This window comes from Chionomys nivalis, chromosome 6 (genome assembly GCF_950005125.1).
Source record: "Chionomys nivalis chromosome 6, mChiNiv1.1, whole genome shotgun sequence".
NCBI lineage: Eukaryota > Metazoa > Chordata > Mammalia > Rodentia > Cricetidae > Chionomys > Chionomys nivalis.
Window position 1 is genome coordinate 1,912,615 of NC_080091.1, and position 18,191 is coordinate 1,930,805.

Genomic DNA, 18,191 nt, shown 5'->3' on the forward strand with positions numbered 1-18,191 from the left:
TTTGTTATCATTTAGGAGACTGGTTAACCTTTGGGATATGGTCTAGCTAGCAGAATGTTGTCTGTGGTGGGTCTTAAAGGTCATCCCTATATTTGGAACCAGTTCTGGGTTGTATGCTTCCCTGTCTACCAGCATGTGAGAAGCAATAGACCACTGCCATAGACAAAGCCTCTCTGTTTGCTTTCCCTTCTTCAACTGCTGGAGGGAACGCCATTCAGTTATAGTAGGGAAGGCAAGCAGGAGTTTCCTGTAGCCATGAGTCTTCCTTCCTTCCTTCCTTCCTTCCTTAAATAATCTCTGTTAGCATTTTGTCACAGCAGGTATAAAAGGAATAACCTTCATTAGTGTTTTTATTTATTGTATTCATTTTTTCTTTTATTATTTTAGGACAATCTTTTTTATTTTACATACCAATCCCAGATCCCTGTCCTTCCCTCCCTCTTTCTCCCCCTACCATCCCCCACCCTCTCCCCATCCATTTTGCAGAGAGGATGAGGTCTCCCATGTGGAGTCAACAAAGTCTGTCATATCCCTTGAGGCAGGACCAAGGCCATCCTCCCTGTATCTAGACTGAGCAAAGTATCCCTCCATAGGGAATGGGCTCCAAAAAAGCCAGTTCATACACTAGGGATAAATAATTCCTGGTCCCACTTCCTGTGGCCCAACAAAGCTCTCCAGGCCATATAACTGTCACCCATATTCACCGGGCCTAGTTTGGTCGTATGCACGTTACCCAGTTGTCAGTCAAGAGCCAGTGAGCTCCCACTTTCTTTGGTCAACTATTTCTGTGGGTTTCTCTAAATTCAACCACATACCCGGTAACAAAGCAAATCTCAACAGATAAAAAAAATTGAAATAACCACATCTTATCGAATGACCTTTGGTTTAAAGTTGGAATTCAACAACACTAATTGCAAAAATCCCACAAACTCATGGATACTGAACAATTCTCAATAGAAATAAAGGAAGACTTCCTAGAATTTAATAAAAATGAATGCACAACATACCCAATTCTTTGAGATACTTTGAAAGCAGTACGAACAGGAAAATTCTTAGCAACAAGTACCACATAAAGAAGCTGAAAAAATCTCACACTACAGTCTTAACAGCACACTAGAAAGCTGTAGAATAAAACAGTAAACTCACCCAGGAGGAGGAGATGGCAGGGAATAATCAAATTGAGGACTAAAATCAATAAAACAGAAAGAAAGAAAACAATACAAAGAGTCAGTGGGACAAAGAGCTGCTTTTTTTTTGTAGAATATCAACAATATAGACAAACCCTTATCTAAAGAACCCAAAAGAAAAACAGAGAATATCCAAATTAACAAAATCAGAAATGAGAAGGGGGACATAACATCAGACACTGAGGAAATCCAGTGAATCATCAGATCATACTTGAAACCTGTACTCCACAAAACTGGAAAATGTAAAGAAATGGTCATTTTCTTTTGTGTTTTTTATTGATTTTTATTGAGCTCTACATTTTTCTCTGCTCCTCTTCCTGCCTCTCCCCCTTCAACTCTCCCCCAAGGTCCCCATGCTCCCAATTCACTCAGGAGAGCTTGTCTTTTTCTACTTCTCATGAAGATTATATCTATACAAGTCTCTCTTAGTGTCCTCATTGTTGTCTAAGTTCTCTGGGATTGTGGTTTGTAGGCTGGCTTTCTTTGCTTTATGTTTAAAATTCACCTATGAGTGAGTGCGTATGATAATTGTCTTTCTGTGTCTGGGTTACCTCACTCAAAATAATGTTTTCTAGCTCCATCAATTTTCATTCAAAATTCAAGATAAGGTATAAAGCAAGTAAAAGAGCTACCTTACTTACACCACTTACCAATCTCCAATAGCTTAAGAGCTACCTAATTAACTTTAAGCATCTCAGTTCAACATTAGGAGAGACAGGAACAGATTCGACATAACTATTACACCTAATGAAACCATTGGTAGCTGTAATTTTAATATTTTTAAAACTAAACTCAAGTGTTCTGTCTTTTAGGCCTAATCCAATTTGCTTTCTAAATTATTATTAGCTATTAAGTATGAACAAATGAGTAATTGGTCAAGGGAGGCCTTAGCAGGGAGATAGATCTCAAGAGATTTTAATGAGCAGACATTCACTTGCCAGACATCTTCCAAGATTTCAGTGAAAATTCATTAGCATAAAAAGTAACATGATTAATATAAATAGAAGTATTAGACTAATGCAGAAGTTTTAGGCTGATACAGAAAGTCAATGGTAATGTGATGAGTGTGGCAACCATGGAGTGTTTCCCTTGGCATGAAGGGAACAACATCATGGATATGCAAAGGTTAGACTACAAACCAGATTAAGATATTAGCATATTCTTGAGGCAACTAAAGCAAAACATCAGTGGTTTCTATCCTTCAAAGATGCGACCGAAATAAAAGCAGACATCACTTTTCTGAGGTTAGAGTTGCATAAAATGATATTAACACATGAGTTCTCCAGAATCCATTATCTGGCAATTGCAGCATAGTGAGTATAAAATCACCAACCCCAGCGAGATAATGTTGGTTCCTGATGCTAACAGAATATTAAGTAGGAGACTTCATGAAGAGGTCCAGCCAGGCATGCGGAGAAAGGACACAGGCCACAAAGGCACAAAGATGATGCTATGCCTAGGAAAAAGAAAAACCTCACATCTCAATGAGTTTACTCCATATTCATTCTGAACTGCTAAAAACCAATCTCTGTCTCTATCTTCAACTCTCTCCCCTATCAAACACAGTCATCTTTTCATTAAAAAGCGAGAACACACACAAACACAGAAACACATACACACATGCGAACAGGTCAGAGCACTAACCTTGTAACTCTAATGTATTGAGTTAGATCTCAGAGAACACAACAACAGCAAGTGTTTGCCATACATAATCCCAACACACAGATATCTAGATTAGAGGCGGAGAGTAGAACAGCCCTGAAACCTACAAACCAGTCAGAGTGAAAAACGAAAAGCAGCTGAATCACTGAAAAATCATCTCACAACAGGAAAAAAAAAGAGAGTCATTCCTGAAGGTTCTTCTTTGCCCCTCACAAACAGAAACACAAATATACATGCACACATATACAGACACAAAAACACACACAAATGAACCAGAGCAGGACCCTTTTAAGATACTCAAACTCTGGGCATTGAACCAAACATAAAGGAAAGAAAGGTTACACGATATCAGTGGTTACAGTGAGAAAAATTCCCTGAGCAAACGAATATTTGGGGACTAAAATCAAGACCCTGGCATTAACAGAAAAGATCTTCTAAACTGAATAAAAATCAGCGACATATTTAATGAAAACTGACATCTCAAAATTTCCTTAAAGGTTGAAGACACCAAGCCTGAAGGATTTCTTCCTGCAAATTATGACGACGGCATTGTGCCCCAACCTACCGCCGACTCTGAATTCCCTACATTTCCAGGTACAAGTCACAGAGTTGACACTCTTTGGAATCTGAGAAGCCATATTTCACGACACCACAATGAATCACACACATTCTTTAGGACTTCCATTGGACATGCAAGCGGGAGACCACAGGCTGACCCTGAGCTTGCTCCTGGTAGCCACACTAGTGACACCATGGAACCCCTGCAACATTATTTTTTTGACAGTTAATAAACATTTGGAATGTATTTGAAAACAATCACAACCATGAACTTTGTTACAATTAGGGTCCCTCTTGGTTCTCCACAGTGATTATGCATATGCTCAAAAGGGGTTCCCATTGTCGAGTCTTGAAACAGGCATCTTTCAAAGAAAAAAAAAACTCAGCAAACTACCATTTAAGTTTTTTTAATGTTTCTTCACAAATGGTGAAAATACTAAAGTACAGACAATAATAATCATGATGTTGTGGCCAACATTATAAATATGGAATTCTAAATTTAAAACATTTTCTGGTTTTAAAAAATATATCTGGTCATCCATGCAGCTGTGCATGTCTCCCTAGTAGGGCTGGTCTCTAAGTTCCTGTCCATTCTCGCCTTTATCCATTTACGCAGGTCCTCCGGGTCCTCCAGGTCCACCCCTTCTTCATTCCATCTGTTCCATCAATGGTCCAGGAGGACTCCAGGTGTAGTGGGAGCTGCGGGCTGCGTTCCTGCCACCCTGCTCCTGGCCACCTGGCTAGTTCATGCCCCAAAATAACAACACACAAATTGTATTCTTTTAATCACTGCCTGGCCCATTATATCTAGCCCCTTCTAGGCTAATTCTCACGTACTAATGTAGCCAATTTCTAATAATCTGTGTAGCACCCCAAGGTGCACTTACCGGGAAGATTCTAGCCTACTTGCATCCTGGGTTAGGGCTTCATGGCGTCTGCTCTGAGAGGAGCTGCCCTGCATCTGAGTTCACTTCCCCTTCCTCCCAGCTTTCTGTTCTGTTTACTCCACCCACCTATGTTCGAACCAATGAGGGTCAGGCAGTTTATTTATTAATGAATCAATGACCTTCCTCCATCACCCAGGACCACGTCATATTCCTCCACCAAAACGATCTCGGTCCAAGATACTGACAAGTCTCAAGCAATTTGTGTCTTCACCTTTGGCACCTCGGAACATTTCTCCAGCACCACCACGGTCCATAAGTCCGCCTGATCCTCGCTGCATGCCACCAGGGCAGCCTCACCAGGTGAAAACAGAGAGCCACCTTATGAAGGTTATTCTCAGCCCACGCCCCACAACACACACACACACACACACACACATAAATCTGAGCAGGTCCCCTTTTAAGATTCTCAAACTTGGGGCTTTGAATCACAGAGGAAAAAAAAACTACACGATATCAGTGGTTACAGTGATAAACTGACCCAGAGCAAACAATTATTTGGGGACTATAAATCAAGACCCTGGCATTAAAAGATATGTTCTTCTAAAGTGAATAAAAATCAGTGACATATTTAATGAAAACTAACATCTCAAAATTTCCTTAAAGGTTGAAGAAACCAAGCCGGAAGATTTTCTTCCTGCAAATTATGAAGACGGCATTGTGCCCCAACCTACAGCAGACAGTGAATTACCTACATTTCCAGGTACAAGTCACAGAGTTGAAACTCTTTGGAATCTGAGAAGCTACACTTCATGACACCACAATGAATCACACACATTCTTTAGGACTTCCATTGGACATGCAAGGGGGAGACCACAGGCTGACGCTGAGCTTGCTCCTGGTAGCCACACTAGTGACACCATGGAACCCCTGAAACATTATTTTTTGACAGTTAATAAACATTTGGAATGTATTTGAAAACAATCACAACCAAGAACTTTGTTACAATTAGGGTCCTTCTTGGTTATCCACAATGATACTGAGTATGCTCACAAGGGGTTCCCATTGTTGAGTCTTAAAACAAGCATCTTTAAAAGAAAAACCTCAGCAAACTAACATTTAAGTTTTTTTAATGTTTCTTCACAAATGGTGAAAATACTAAAGTACAGACAATAATAAGCATGATGTTGTGGCCAACATTATAAATTTGGAATTCTAAATTTAAAACATTTTCTGGTTTTGAAAAATAAATCTGGTCATCCATGCAGCTTGCAGGTCTCCCTAGTAGGGCCGGTCTCTAAGTTCATGTCCATTTTCATCTTTATCCGTTTACGCAGGTCCTCCGGGTCCTCCAGGTCCACCCCTTCTTCATTCCATCTGTTCCATCAATGGTCCAGGAGGACTCCAGGTGTAGTGGGAGCTGCGGGCTGCGTTCCTGCCACCCTGCTCCTGGCCACCTGGCTAGTTTATGCCCCAAAGTAACAACACACAAATTGTATTCCTTTAAACACTGCCTGGCCCATTATATCTAGCCCCTTCTAAGCTATTCTCACGTTTTAATTTAGCCAATTTCTAATAATCTGTGTTGCACTCCAAGGAGCGCTTACAGGGAAGATTCTAGCCTACTTCCATCCTGGGTAAGGGCTTCATGGCGTCTGCTCTGAGAGGAGCTGCCCTGCATCTGAGTTCACTTCCCCTTCCTCCCAGCATTCTGTTCTGTTTACTCCACCCACCTATGTTCGAACCAATGAGGGCCAGGCAGTTTTTTTATTAATTAATCAATGACCTTCCTCCATTACCCAGGACCACGTCATATTCCTCCACCAAAACGATCTCGGTCCAAGATACTGACAAGTCTCAAGCAATTTGTGTCTTCACCTTTGTCACCTCGGAACATTTCTCCAGCACCACCACGGTCCATAAGTCCGCCTGATCCTCGCTGCATGCCACCAGGGCAGCCTCACCAGGTGAAAACAGAGAGCCACCTTATGAAGGTTATTCTCAGCCCACGCCCCTCAACAAACACACACAAACGCACACACACACACACACACATAAAGCTGAGCAGGTCCCCTTTTAAGATTCTCAAACTCGGGGCTTTGATTCACACAGGAAGAAAAAAATTACACGATATCAGTGGTTACAGTGATAAAATGACCCAGAGCAAACAATTATTTGGGGACTATAAATCAAGACTCTGGCATTAAAAGATAAGTTCTTCTAAAGTGAATAATAATCAGTGACATATTTAATGAAAACTAACATCTCAAAATTTCCTTAAAGGTTGATGAAACCAAGCCGGAAGGATTTCTTCCTGCAAATTATGACGACGGCATTGTGCCCCAACCTACAGCCGACACTGAATTACCTACATTTCCAGGTACAAGTCACAGAGTTCACACTCTTTGGAATCTGATAACCTATACTTCACGACACCACAATGAATCACACACATTCTTTTTTTTTTTTTTCTTCGGTTTTTCGAGACAGGGTTTCTCTGTGGTTTTGGAGCCTGTCCTGGAACTAGCTCTTGTAGACCAGGCTGGTCTCGAACTCACAGAGATCCGCCTGCCTCTACCTCCCGAGTGCTGGGATTAAAGGCGTGCGCCACCACCGCCTGGCCACACACATTCTTTAGGACTTCCATTGTACATGCAAGGGGGAGACCACAGGCTGATGCTGAGCTTGCTCCTGGTAGCCACACTAGTGACACCATGGAACCCCTGAAACATTATTTTTTTGACAGTTAATAAACATTTGGGATGTATTTGAAAACAATCACAACCATTAACTTTGTTACAATTAGGGTCCCTCTTGGTTCTCCACAATGATACTGAGTATGCTCACAAGGGGTTCCCATTGTCGAGTCTTGAAACAAGCATCTTTAAAAGAAAAAAAAACTCAGCAAACTACCATTTAAGTTTTTTTACTGTTTCTTCACAAATGGTGAAAATACTAAAGTACAGACAATAATAATCATGATGTTGTGGCCAACAATATAAATATGGAATTCTAAATTTAAAACATTTTCTGTTTTTAAAAAATATATCTGGTCATCTATGCAGCTGTGCAGGTCTCCCTAGTAGCGCCGGTCTCTAAGTTCCTGTCCATTCTCGCCTTTATCCGTTTACGCAGGTCCTCCGGGTCCTCCAGGTCCACCCCTTCTTCATTCCATCTGTTCCTTCAATGGTCCAGAAGGACTCCAGGTGTAGTGGGTGCTGCGGGCTGCGTTCCTGCCACCCTGCTCCTGGCCTCCTGGCTAGTTCATGCCCCAAAATAACAATACACAAATAGTATTCTTTTAAACACTGCCTGGTCCATTATATCTAGCCCCTTCTAAGCTATTCTCACATATTAATTTAGTCAATTTCTAATAATCTTTGTAGCACTCCAAGGTGCGCTTACCAGGAAGATTCTAGCCTACTTCCATCCTGGGTCAGGGCTTCATGGCGTCTGTTCTGAGAGAAGCTGCCCTGCATCTGAGTTCACTTCCCGTTCCTCCCAGCATTCTGTTCTGTTTACTCCACCCACCTATGTTCGAACCAATGAGGGCCAGGCAGTTTTTTTATTAATTAATCAATGACCTTCCTCCATCACCCAGGACCACGTCATATTCCTCCACCAAAACGATCTCGGTCCAAGAAACTGACAAGTCTCAAGCAATTTGTGTCTTCACCTTTGGCACCTCGGAACATTTCTCCAGCACCACCACGGTCCATAAGTCCGCCTGATCCTCGCTGCATGCCACGAGGACAGCCTCACCAGGTAAAAACCGAGAGCCACCTTATGAAGGTTATTCTCAGCCCACGCCCCCAAACACACACACACACACACACACACATAAATCTGAGCAGTTCCCCTTTTAAGATTCTCAAACTCGGGGCTTTGATTCACACAGGAACAAAAAAATTACACGATATCAGTGGTTACTGTGATAAAATTTCCCGGAGCTAACAATTATTTGGGGACTATAAATCAAGACCGTGGCATTAAAAGATACGTTCTTCTAAAGTGAATGAAAATGAGTGACATATTTAATGAAAACTAACATCTCAAAATTTCCTTAAAGGTTGGTGAAACCAAGCCGGAAGGATTTCTTCCTGCAAACTATGACGACGGCATTGTGCCCCAACCTACCGCCGACACTGAATTACCTACATTTCCAGGTACAAGTCACAGAGTTGACATCTTTGGAATCTGAGAAGCTACACTTCACGACACCACAATGAATCACACACATTCTTTAGGACTTCCATTGGACATGCAAGGGGGAGACCACAGGCTGATGCTGAGCTTGCTCCTGGTAGCCACACTAGTGACACCATGGAACCCCCGAAACATACTTTTTTTGACAGTTAATAATCATTTGGAATGTATTTGAAAACAATCACAACCATGAACTTTGTTACAATTAGGGTCCCTCTTGGTTCTCCACAATGATCCTGAGTATGCTCACAAGGGGTTCCCATTGTCGAGTCTTAAAACAAGCATCTTTAAAAGAAAAAACTCAGCAAACTACCATTTAAGTTTTTTTAATGTTTCTTCACAAATGGTGAAAATACTAAAGTACAGACAATAATAATCATGATGTTGTGGCCAACATTATAAATATGGAATTCTAAATTTAAAACATTTTCTGTTTTTAAAAAATATATCTGGACATCTATGCAGCTGTGCAGGTCTTCCTAGTAGGGCCGGTCTCTAAGTTCCTGTCCATTCTCGCCTTTATCTGTTTACGCAGGTCCTCCGGGTCCTCCAGGTCCACCCCTTCTTCATTCCATCTGTTCCTTCAATGGTCCAGAAGGACTCCAGGTGTAGTGGGAGCTGCGGGCTGCGTTCCTGCCACCCTGCTCCTGGCCTCCTGGCTAGTTCATGCCCCAAAACAACAACACACAAATAGTATTCTTTTAAACACTGCCTGGTCCATTATATCTAGCCCCTTCTAAGCTATTCTCACATATTAATTTAGTCAATTTCTAATAATCTTTGTAGCACTCCAAGGTGCGCTTACCAGGAAGATTCTAGCCTACTTCCATCCTGTGTCAGGTCTTCATGGCGTCTGTTCTGAGAGAAGCTGCCCTGCATCTGAGTTCACTTCCCGTTCCTCCCAGCATTCTGTTCTGTTTACTCCACCCACCTATGTTCGAACCAATGAGGGCCAGGCAGTTTTTTTATTAATTAATCAATGACCTTCCTCCATCACCCAGGACCACGTCATATTCCTCCACCAAAACGATCTCGGTCCAAGATACTGACAACTCTGAAGCCATTTTTGTCTTCACCTTTGCCACCTGGGAACATTTCTCCAGCACCACCACGGTCCATAAGTCCGCCTGATCCTCGCTGCATGCCACCAGGGCAGCCTCACCAGGTGAAAACAGAGAGCCTCCTTATGAAGGTTATTCTCAGCCCACGCCCCCCAACAAACACACACACACATAAAGCTGAGCAGGTCCCCTTTTAAGATTCTCAAACTCGGGGCTTTGAATCACACAGAGAGGAAGTAAAAATTACACGATATCAGTGGTTACAGTGATAAAATTTTCCGGAGCAAAGAATTATTTGAGGACTATAAATCAAGACCCTGGCATTAAAAGATAAGTTCTTCTAAAGTGAATAAAAATCAGTGACATATTTAATGAAAACTAACATCTCAAAATTTCCTTAAAGGTTGAAGAAACCAAGCCGGAAGGATTTCTCCCTGCAAATTATGACGACGGCATTATGCCCCAACCTACCGCCGACAGTGAATTACCTACATTTCCAGGTACAAGTCACAGAGTTGACACTCTTTGGAATCTGAGAAGCTACACTTCATGACACCACAATGAATCACACACATTCTTTAGGACTTCCATTGGACATTCAAGGGGGAGACCACAAGCTGATGCTGAGCTTGCTCCTGGTAGCCACACTAATGACACCATGGAACCTCTGCAACATTATTTTTTGACAGTTAATAAACATTTGGAATGTATTTGAAAATAATCACAACCATGAACTTTGTTACAATTAGGGTCCCTCTTGGTTCTCCACAATGATTATGCATATGCTCACAAGGGGTTCCCATTGTCGAGTCTTAAAACAACCATCTTTAAAAGAAAAACCTCAGCAAACTACCATTTAAGTTTTTTTAATGTTTCTTCACAAATGGTGAAAATACTAAAGTACAGACAATAATAATCATGATGTTGTGGCCAACATTATAAATATGGAATTCTAAATTTAAAACATTTTCTGGTTTTAAAAAATAAATCTGGTCATCCATGCAGCTGTGCAGGTCTCCCAAGTAGGGCCAGTCTCTAAGTTCCTGACTGTTCTCGCCTTTATCCGTTTACGCAGGCCCTCCAGGTCCTCCAGGTCCACCCCTTCTTCATTCCATCTGTTCCTTCAGTGGTCCAGGAGGACTCCAGGTGTAGTGGGAGCTGCGGGCTGCGTTCCTGCCACCCTGCCCCTGGCCACCTGGCTAGCTCATGCCCCAAAATAACAACACACAAACTGTATTCTTTTAAACACTGCCTGGCCCATTATATCTAGCCCCTTCTAGGCTAATTCTCACGTATTAATTTAGCCAATTTCTAGTAATCTGTGTAGCACCCCAAGGTGCGCTTACCGGGAAGATTCTAGCCTACTTCCATCCTGGGTCAGAGCTTCATGGCATCTGCTCTGAGAGGAGCTGCCCTGCATCTGAGTTCACTTCCCCTTCCTCCCAGCTTTCTGTTCTGTTTACTCCACCCACCTATGTTCAAACCCATGAGGGCCAGGCAGTTTATTTAGTAATTAATCAATGACCTTCCTCCATCACCCAGGACCACGTCATATTCCTCCACCAAAACGATCTCGGTCCAAGATACTGACAACTCTGAAGCCATTTTTGTCTTCACCTTTGCCACCTGGGAACATTTCTCCAGCACCACCACGGTCCATAAGTCCGCCTGATCCTCGCTGCATGCCACCAGGGCAGCCTCACCAGGTGAAAACAGAGAGCCACCTTATGAAGGTTATTCTCAGCCCACGCCCCCCAACACACACACACACACAGACACCCACACATAAAGCTGAGCAGGTCCACTTTTAAGATTCTCAAACTCGGGGCTTTGAATCACACAGAAAGGAAGCAAAAATTACACGATATCAGTGGTTACTGTTATAAAATTTCCCGGAGCAAAGAATTATTTGAGGACTATAAGTCAAGTCCTGGCATTAAAAGATAAGTTCTTCTAAAGTGAATAATAATCAGTGACATATTTAATGAAAACTAACATCTCAAAATTTCCTTAAGGTTGAAGAAACCAAGCCGGAAGGATTTCTTCCTGCAAATTATGACGACGGCATTGTGCCCCAACCTACCGGCGACACTGAATTACCTACATTTCCAGGTACAAGTCACAGTGTTGACACTCTTTGGAATCTTAGAAGCTACACTTCACGACACCACAATGAATCACACACTTTCTTTAGGACTTACACTGGGCGTTAAGGGGAAGAAGACATGCTGATGCTGAACTTGCTCCTGGTAGCCACACTGGTGAAATCATTGACCCTCTGCAACATCATTTTTTGTCAGTTAATAAGCATTTGAAATGTTTTTGAAGACAATCACAACCATGAACTTTGTTACAATTAGGGGCCCTCTTTGTTTTCCACAATGATACTGAGTTTGCTCATAAGAGTTCCCATTGTTAAGGTAAAAGAAAGATCCTTAAAAGAACAAAAAATCTCAGCAAACTACCATTTAACTTGTTTTAATATTTCTTCACAAATGGTGTAAACACTATAGTACAGACAGTAATGATCATGATGTTGTGGCCAACATTATAAATATGGAATTCAAAATTAAAACATTTTCTTGTTTTAAAAAATGAATCTGGTCATCCATGCAACTCTGCAGGTCTTTAGTAGGGCTGGTCTCTAAGTTCCTGACCGTGCTTGCCTTTATCCATTACGTTGGTCTTCCATGTTCTCCATGTCTACCTCTTCTTCATTCCATCTGTTCCATTAATGATCCAGGAGGACCCCCAGGAACATGTCGTATTTCTCCACCACGTTCATCTCAGTCCAAGCTATGGACACCTCAGAAGTCACGTTTCTCTCCACCTCTGCTACCCCTAACATTTCTCCAGGACCACCACAATCCAATAGTCCAACTCTTCTTCCCTGCATGCCACCACTGCCACCTTGGCAACGATCACATCCAGGAGGTTGGAAGGGTTGAGGGAGGAAGCCCTAAGGTTTGGGTTCTTACACTGGTTGCATTCTGTTCTCCAGGTCAAGTTCTGGGTTCCACAGCCCTGCATGGGATACTGCCAATCTCCGGCTTAGTGCTGGACATTTCCTCCTCCGGAGGGGGTCCCTCAGGAGCCCCACGGTTTTTATGGTGGGGAAGCCCCCTTGTCTCCTCCAATGCCTCCCATGTGACCAATGGGTCCATTGGGACCTCTTGGGCTATTATGACCTCCACGGAATGGTGGTGGCATCCCTCTGCCCTCACGAGGTGGCATGCCACTCCACATGCTATTCTTTGGAGGCTTCTTTCGGGCAAGAGAAGCTTTAAGTTTGCTTCCTTGAAAATCTTTTCCATCAAACCATTCCACAGCAATCTTGGCAGTTGGCAGATCTTCCTAGGCCACTGTGGCGTCACCTTTAGGCTTTCCTCTCTCCTTATCCAAATAGATGTGGATCATGCGTTGCCCAGTTCTCTTGTTCATCTTCACAACCCCACACTGCTTACAGAAGTCTGCCAGACCATCCAGACTCACATTGTCATTTAAACCTTGCACATAAATTGCACTGTTGTCAGAATCTTCATCAGGATCTATAGGAAGGCCTAGATCAGGACCTGGTCCTTCATCCATGGGTCCACCGGGCTTACTGATGCCACCTCGCTCTCTAGAGCCCATTCCACCGAGTCTTCCTCCCCGCCCACCTCTGCTCATGCCTCCATGATTAAATCCCCTCCTTTTCCTCTCCCAGTTGTAAGGGCCACTCATGCTCTGGTTCTCTCCTGGTCCGGAAAATCCTCCAGACTCCTGCCCCTGACACCATGTGGTGTGGTCCTGTCGGAATGAACTCTGCTCCCCGTAGCTGCTGCTCTGTTGGCTATATTGATTTGGAGCCTGGCTATAGGAAACAGTCTGAGGGGGTTAACTAGTGGGAGGCTGCTGCCCATATAGCTGCTTTGTTGACCCATAGCTACTCTGCTGTCCATAGTTGCTAGGTTGCCCACAGATGTTCTGCTGAGAGTAACTGCTCTGATCGTAACTAGTTGGCTGTGAAGAGGAAGATAGGATGTGTAGGAGGATAGGGTGGAGGTGCAGTGACTGGCTGCATGGGGTAGCTCCCAGGTACCTGGGGCTATCTGTAATTTCTCTGTCCATACCCTAGGCTGGGCTGTTTATAACCCCCTGTGCTAGATTGAGGTTCACTAGTCTCAGTGGGCAGTTACCATCCTGTGGTCTTGCAGGTGCAGCGGCTGCTGGCTGCTGGCCATAGGCTGGGTAGGCAGGCTGGGTGCCATATGGAGACTGAGCTGCACAAGAGGCTTGGGTTGTGGTGACTGGACCAGTGGTGGTGTCATAAGCACCAGTGCCACATCCTTGTACAGGCTGGCTGTATGCCTGGGGGCAGTTGGAGTGGTATCACCAGTGGGAGGCTGTCCAGAAGAAGTTGCATATGCAGTCTGCCTGTAGGTGGCAGTGCTCTGAGCCTGGGTAGAGCTGACATCAGTAGGCTGTCCATAGGTTCCATAGCTTTGTTTCCCATATGCCTGGTTGTTCTGTGCATATCGTTGAGTTGGCTGGGCTGTGTAAACACTGTAGCCCTGCTGGGCTGCAGCTTGGCTGTAGGTACTGTAATCTGTGAATGCCATTTTCTCCTCCTTCTTCCTCGTTCTCTCCCCCCTCAGCAACATTCTGACCCTGTTCTTGAAACTTGCTTAGAAGAGAACACAAGTGTGGTAGCTTCACTACTGATCAGGAATCTGCTCTTGTTCATGTTCCAGGTGACGCTTTCGACCCTCAGAGTGCTAATGAGTATTTCAGTGCTACCAGTCCAGCTGAATACACCCACTATGCAACTCACTCCAAGTTTCTGCCCCTTTGGGAAGCAACCATGGCACTGCTCATGATAACAACAGGAATATGGTTTCTGAAATTTGTGTCAACAGTGATGATGTGGGTATTCAACCTAATTTAACACGTGACATGCATTAAAATGAGTTTAACAAGGTAAGTTAGACCACAGCAGTGGTTTAAAATAGATGCTGATTTATGCACTAGAAATCCATTTCTCTTTGGCTCCAATACATATCATAAATAAATTTTGTGCTATATTTAGGACTCTTTAGTCATTACCTAAAACTAGAAAAAATGCTTATCTTTTCCAATCATATTGAAAATACATCTAACATGGAACTTGTGTTGTCTGAATGGCTAATCAGAGAAATGTAACTGTTAGATATTATTTCTATTTTTCTCTGTCCATACACTGTGACTTATGTGGATAGCATCATTTTGGAAATAACCATCCCCAAAGAACCAACATGTGAGAATAAAGCCAATGAAATAAGACTCCACATTGTCACCACTTCTCAACTACAATGACATTCATTGTGACATGACACTACATAAGATTCTACTGGTGATGCCTCTGTTACTGCTCATCCTGTCGCTGCCACCAATGATGTTCTTGATACTACTGATAATTCTTGCTTTTCTTTCTAGTTGCTGCTGGAGCCTATGAGGAGCTACTACTGACAACAATGACAATTTCTGGAATATTTAAGAAAATTTATAAAGTTTAATGTTAAATATCTCTTGACACCATATATATTGATTTCAGTATATATGGTTATAATAGTATTTTCATTAAAATATATTATAAAAATATTTTAAACTGTTTCCTGGTATTGTACAAACTGTTGAGATAATGTCTTGGTGACATGTTTAAGGAGAAAGCTTCAATAATACCTATCAGAGATAGAACAGATATTTTCTCTACGGTGTCCTCAGAATCTGAGATTCTTTCTTCTATCTCTCGTATTCTATTGATTATGCTTATTTCTGTAGTCTCTGCTCGTTGACCTAGATTTTCCATATCCAGCTGGTCCTCAGTTTGTGTTTTCTTCCTTGCTTCCATTTCAGTTTTCAATCCTTGAACTGTTTCCATTACCTGTTTGATCATTTTTTCTTGGTTTCCCAGGGTATCATTTACGTATTTACTCATTTCTTCAAACTTTTTGTTATACTTCTCATCCATTTCTATAAGGGCATTTTTTACATGTTGTTTAAGGGACTCCATTGTTTTCATAAAGTCAGTTTTTCCCACTTCTTCTGTGTTAGGGTGTTCAAGTCCTTCTGTTGTAAGATCCTTGGGTTCTAGTGTTTTCATGTTGTTTTTCAGATTGTTGGATGAATTCTTGCCTTGGCGCCTACCCATCTCCTCCTATCGATGCTATCTAATGGGTCTTTTAAAGCAGGATCAGGTTTCCCTGTTGGCCAGGGCCCCCACTTACAAGATGCCTTCGCTCCTTTGCCTGGTTCCCGCCGTGGGCCAAGATCCCTCTCACCCCTCAGAAGGGTCTTCAGAAACAGGACCAGGCTCCCCGTCCTCCAGGGACCACGCCAACAAAAGGCCTACCACTCTGTAGGCCAGCCACCAAAACAGAGAAACTCCCACTGCCCTCTGTCCCGAGCTCCCGACCCAGAGCCCAAACAGGCTAAACTGGGTGATCTTGCGGCCCCATGGAAGGGAGGGAGAGTGAAGGGGGCCCCTGGGCACAAGCTGGGATGGGCCAGGGAGAGAGAGGTCATAGCAGAGGAGGAGCAGCCCCAGCAGAGGGGACCAGCCCTCACAGACTAACCGGAGGGTCAAGGGGGTTGGGGAATGCCCCTGCTTTGTTTCCTGTGACCAGCCGGGGGCCAAGAACACTCTCCCCACCCAGGAGGGTCTTCAGGGACAGACCAGTGGACCTCGGCAATAAAAGGCCTCCCACTCTGCAGGTTAGGCCCCAAGAAACCTACTTGATTTAATTGTAGTGGGGCGATCTGCTCTCAGTGTGGGCTTCACTGTTTCATGCTTGGACTATCCCACATCCGCTGCATCTGCACGCCGGGTCTCCGCTGCGTGCATCTGCACTCTGGTCTCCGCCGAGTGCATCTGCACGCTGGGTCTCTGCCACCTGCATCTGCCCGCCTGGTCTCTGCCCGGCGCGTGCCATAAAAATATTTTAAACTGTTTCTTGGTATTGTACAAACTGTTGAGATAATGTCTTGGTGACATGTTTAAGGAGAAAGCTTCAATAGTACCTATCAGAGATAGAACAGATAGTGGCATATCAAATCAGACAGAGCAGGAATAGATGTTGGCTGAACACCTGACTATGAAAGAAGCAAAAGCAGAGAGGCAGAGGGAGAGAGACAGAGGAGGAGACACAGAGAGAGGGAGAGGAACATAGAGACAGGAGGAGACAGAGAGATAGGCTTAGAAAGAGAATGAGAAGCTGGTGTAGGGATGCTTCTGAACTAGAGGAAGGTTAGGGGAGGGCAGGAGGGTAGAAGATATAGAACACTAGCATGGGCTTTGGACTGTACAGCAGATATTTGTGCTACTGAAGGAGCCTGGAGGCCGGTCTGTACCTTATTATGGTAATAGACACCGCAGGCAGCCAATATTCCCTACTTCCAGTGATAAGAGAAATGACAACTTTGGGTAGAGGAAATAGCCTCACAAGTTTTTAAGGAATGTTTGCTTTTATCTATCCTCCAAAATCCTCCAAAGTCCAGGTTGAGCCCATTTCTGGGTATATGAGCCTGCCATTACAGTGTTGGGAACTGGAGTTCAATAATAGGCGTCAATAAATTTTAGTGGATTTTCTAAGTCACAGACCAGCCTTGTTGAGGTTTCCATACTCAACTCTAACATAAGTAAAAAACACCACCCAAAGTACTCTATTGGCCTTAACATCCAAAGAGTTAAAGTGTGGCTGCTTACCTGAATTTCCTTTTTCTGTAATTTTTATGGCATCCCATCCCCCAGCACAAATTAAGTGAGAAAAGTCCCTCACTGAGGATGGGGCCTTACGAGCTCCTTCCTGTGTGTGATGATCATTGTGTTCTTGACACCATTTCACGGAAACCATCTACAACCTCTGCCTCTCTCTTCCAGAGTAGTCCCTGAGGAGCCTTGTAGGGTGTTGTGGTTCAGATGTCCTGCTGAGGTCTGAGAACTGCACAGTTATGCATTCTCTAAACTTTGGCCAGGTGTGAGTCTATGCATTCACCAGAGCCCATTGACTAAAGACGCCTCTGTCATTAGGGATCACAGTTGCTCGAATGTATAGGTGTCAGCGAGAGTACTTAGGAGGCAGCTTGATTCTATGTAAGTTTAACAAAACAACAACAGAGGGACTAGTGTGTGGATTCAACACATCAGTGATAAACTCAGGGTCACCAATACTTCATCAGTGTGGCATTAAGGAAAGAAATAAAAGCACTTCCACTGGGATTCATTTCCAGATTTGAATTTTCTACATGTTCCCTGTCTTCCCTTCTCTGTTGCATGAATCTAAATCTGTGCCTTCCTGAAGAAGTCTGTCTGTCCCTGTGCCTGTTTTCATGTCTGTGTCTGTGCCTATGTCTGTCTGTCCCTACATCTGTCTCTGTGTGTAAACGTATATCTGCCCCTTTTGTTGCTCACCCTTTTATTGAATTTCCCCATAAGAATCATCTGGGGAAGGATTGGGGTACTTTACAGAATAATTTGTGGAGTCTTACAAGGGATGAAGGTAATAACTGCAACTGATCCCAACTCACCCAGACAACAAAAAAAATCACAAACACTATGTTTGCCCAGTAATGCTGCTGTGTTCAACTGATTTGGTGACTATTCATTTAAGAGTGTT

The 18,191-nt window shown here is 43.4% G+C and overlaps 1 pseudogene; it reads right to left on the bottom strand.

Annotated features, from left to right (window-relative positions):
* Positions 1–3,967: 3,967 nt before the first annotated feature.
* LOC130876066 (RNA-binding protein EWS-like) lies at positions 3,968–14,159 on the bottom strand (annotated as a pseudogene).
* Positions 14,160–18,191: the final 4,032 nt, after the last annotated feature.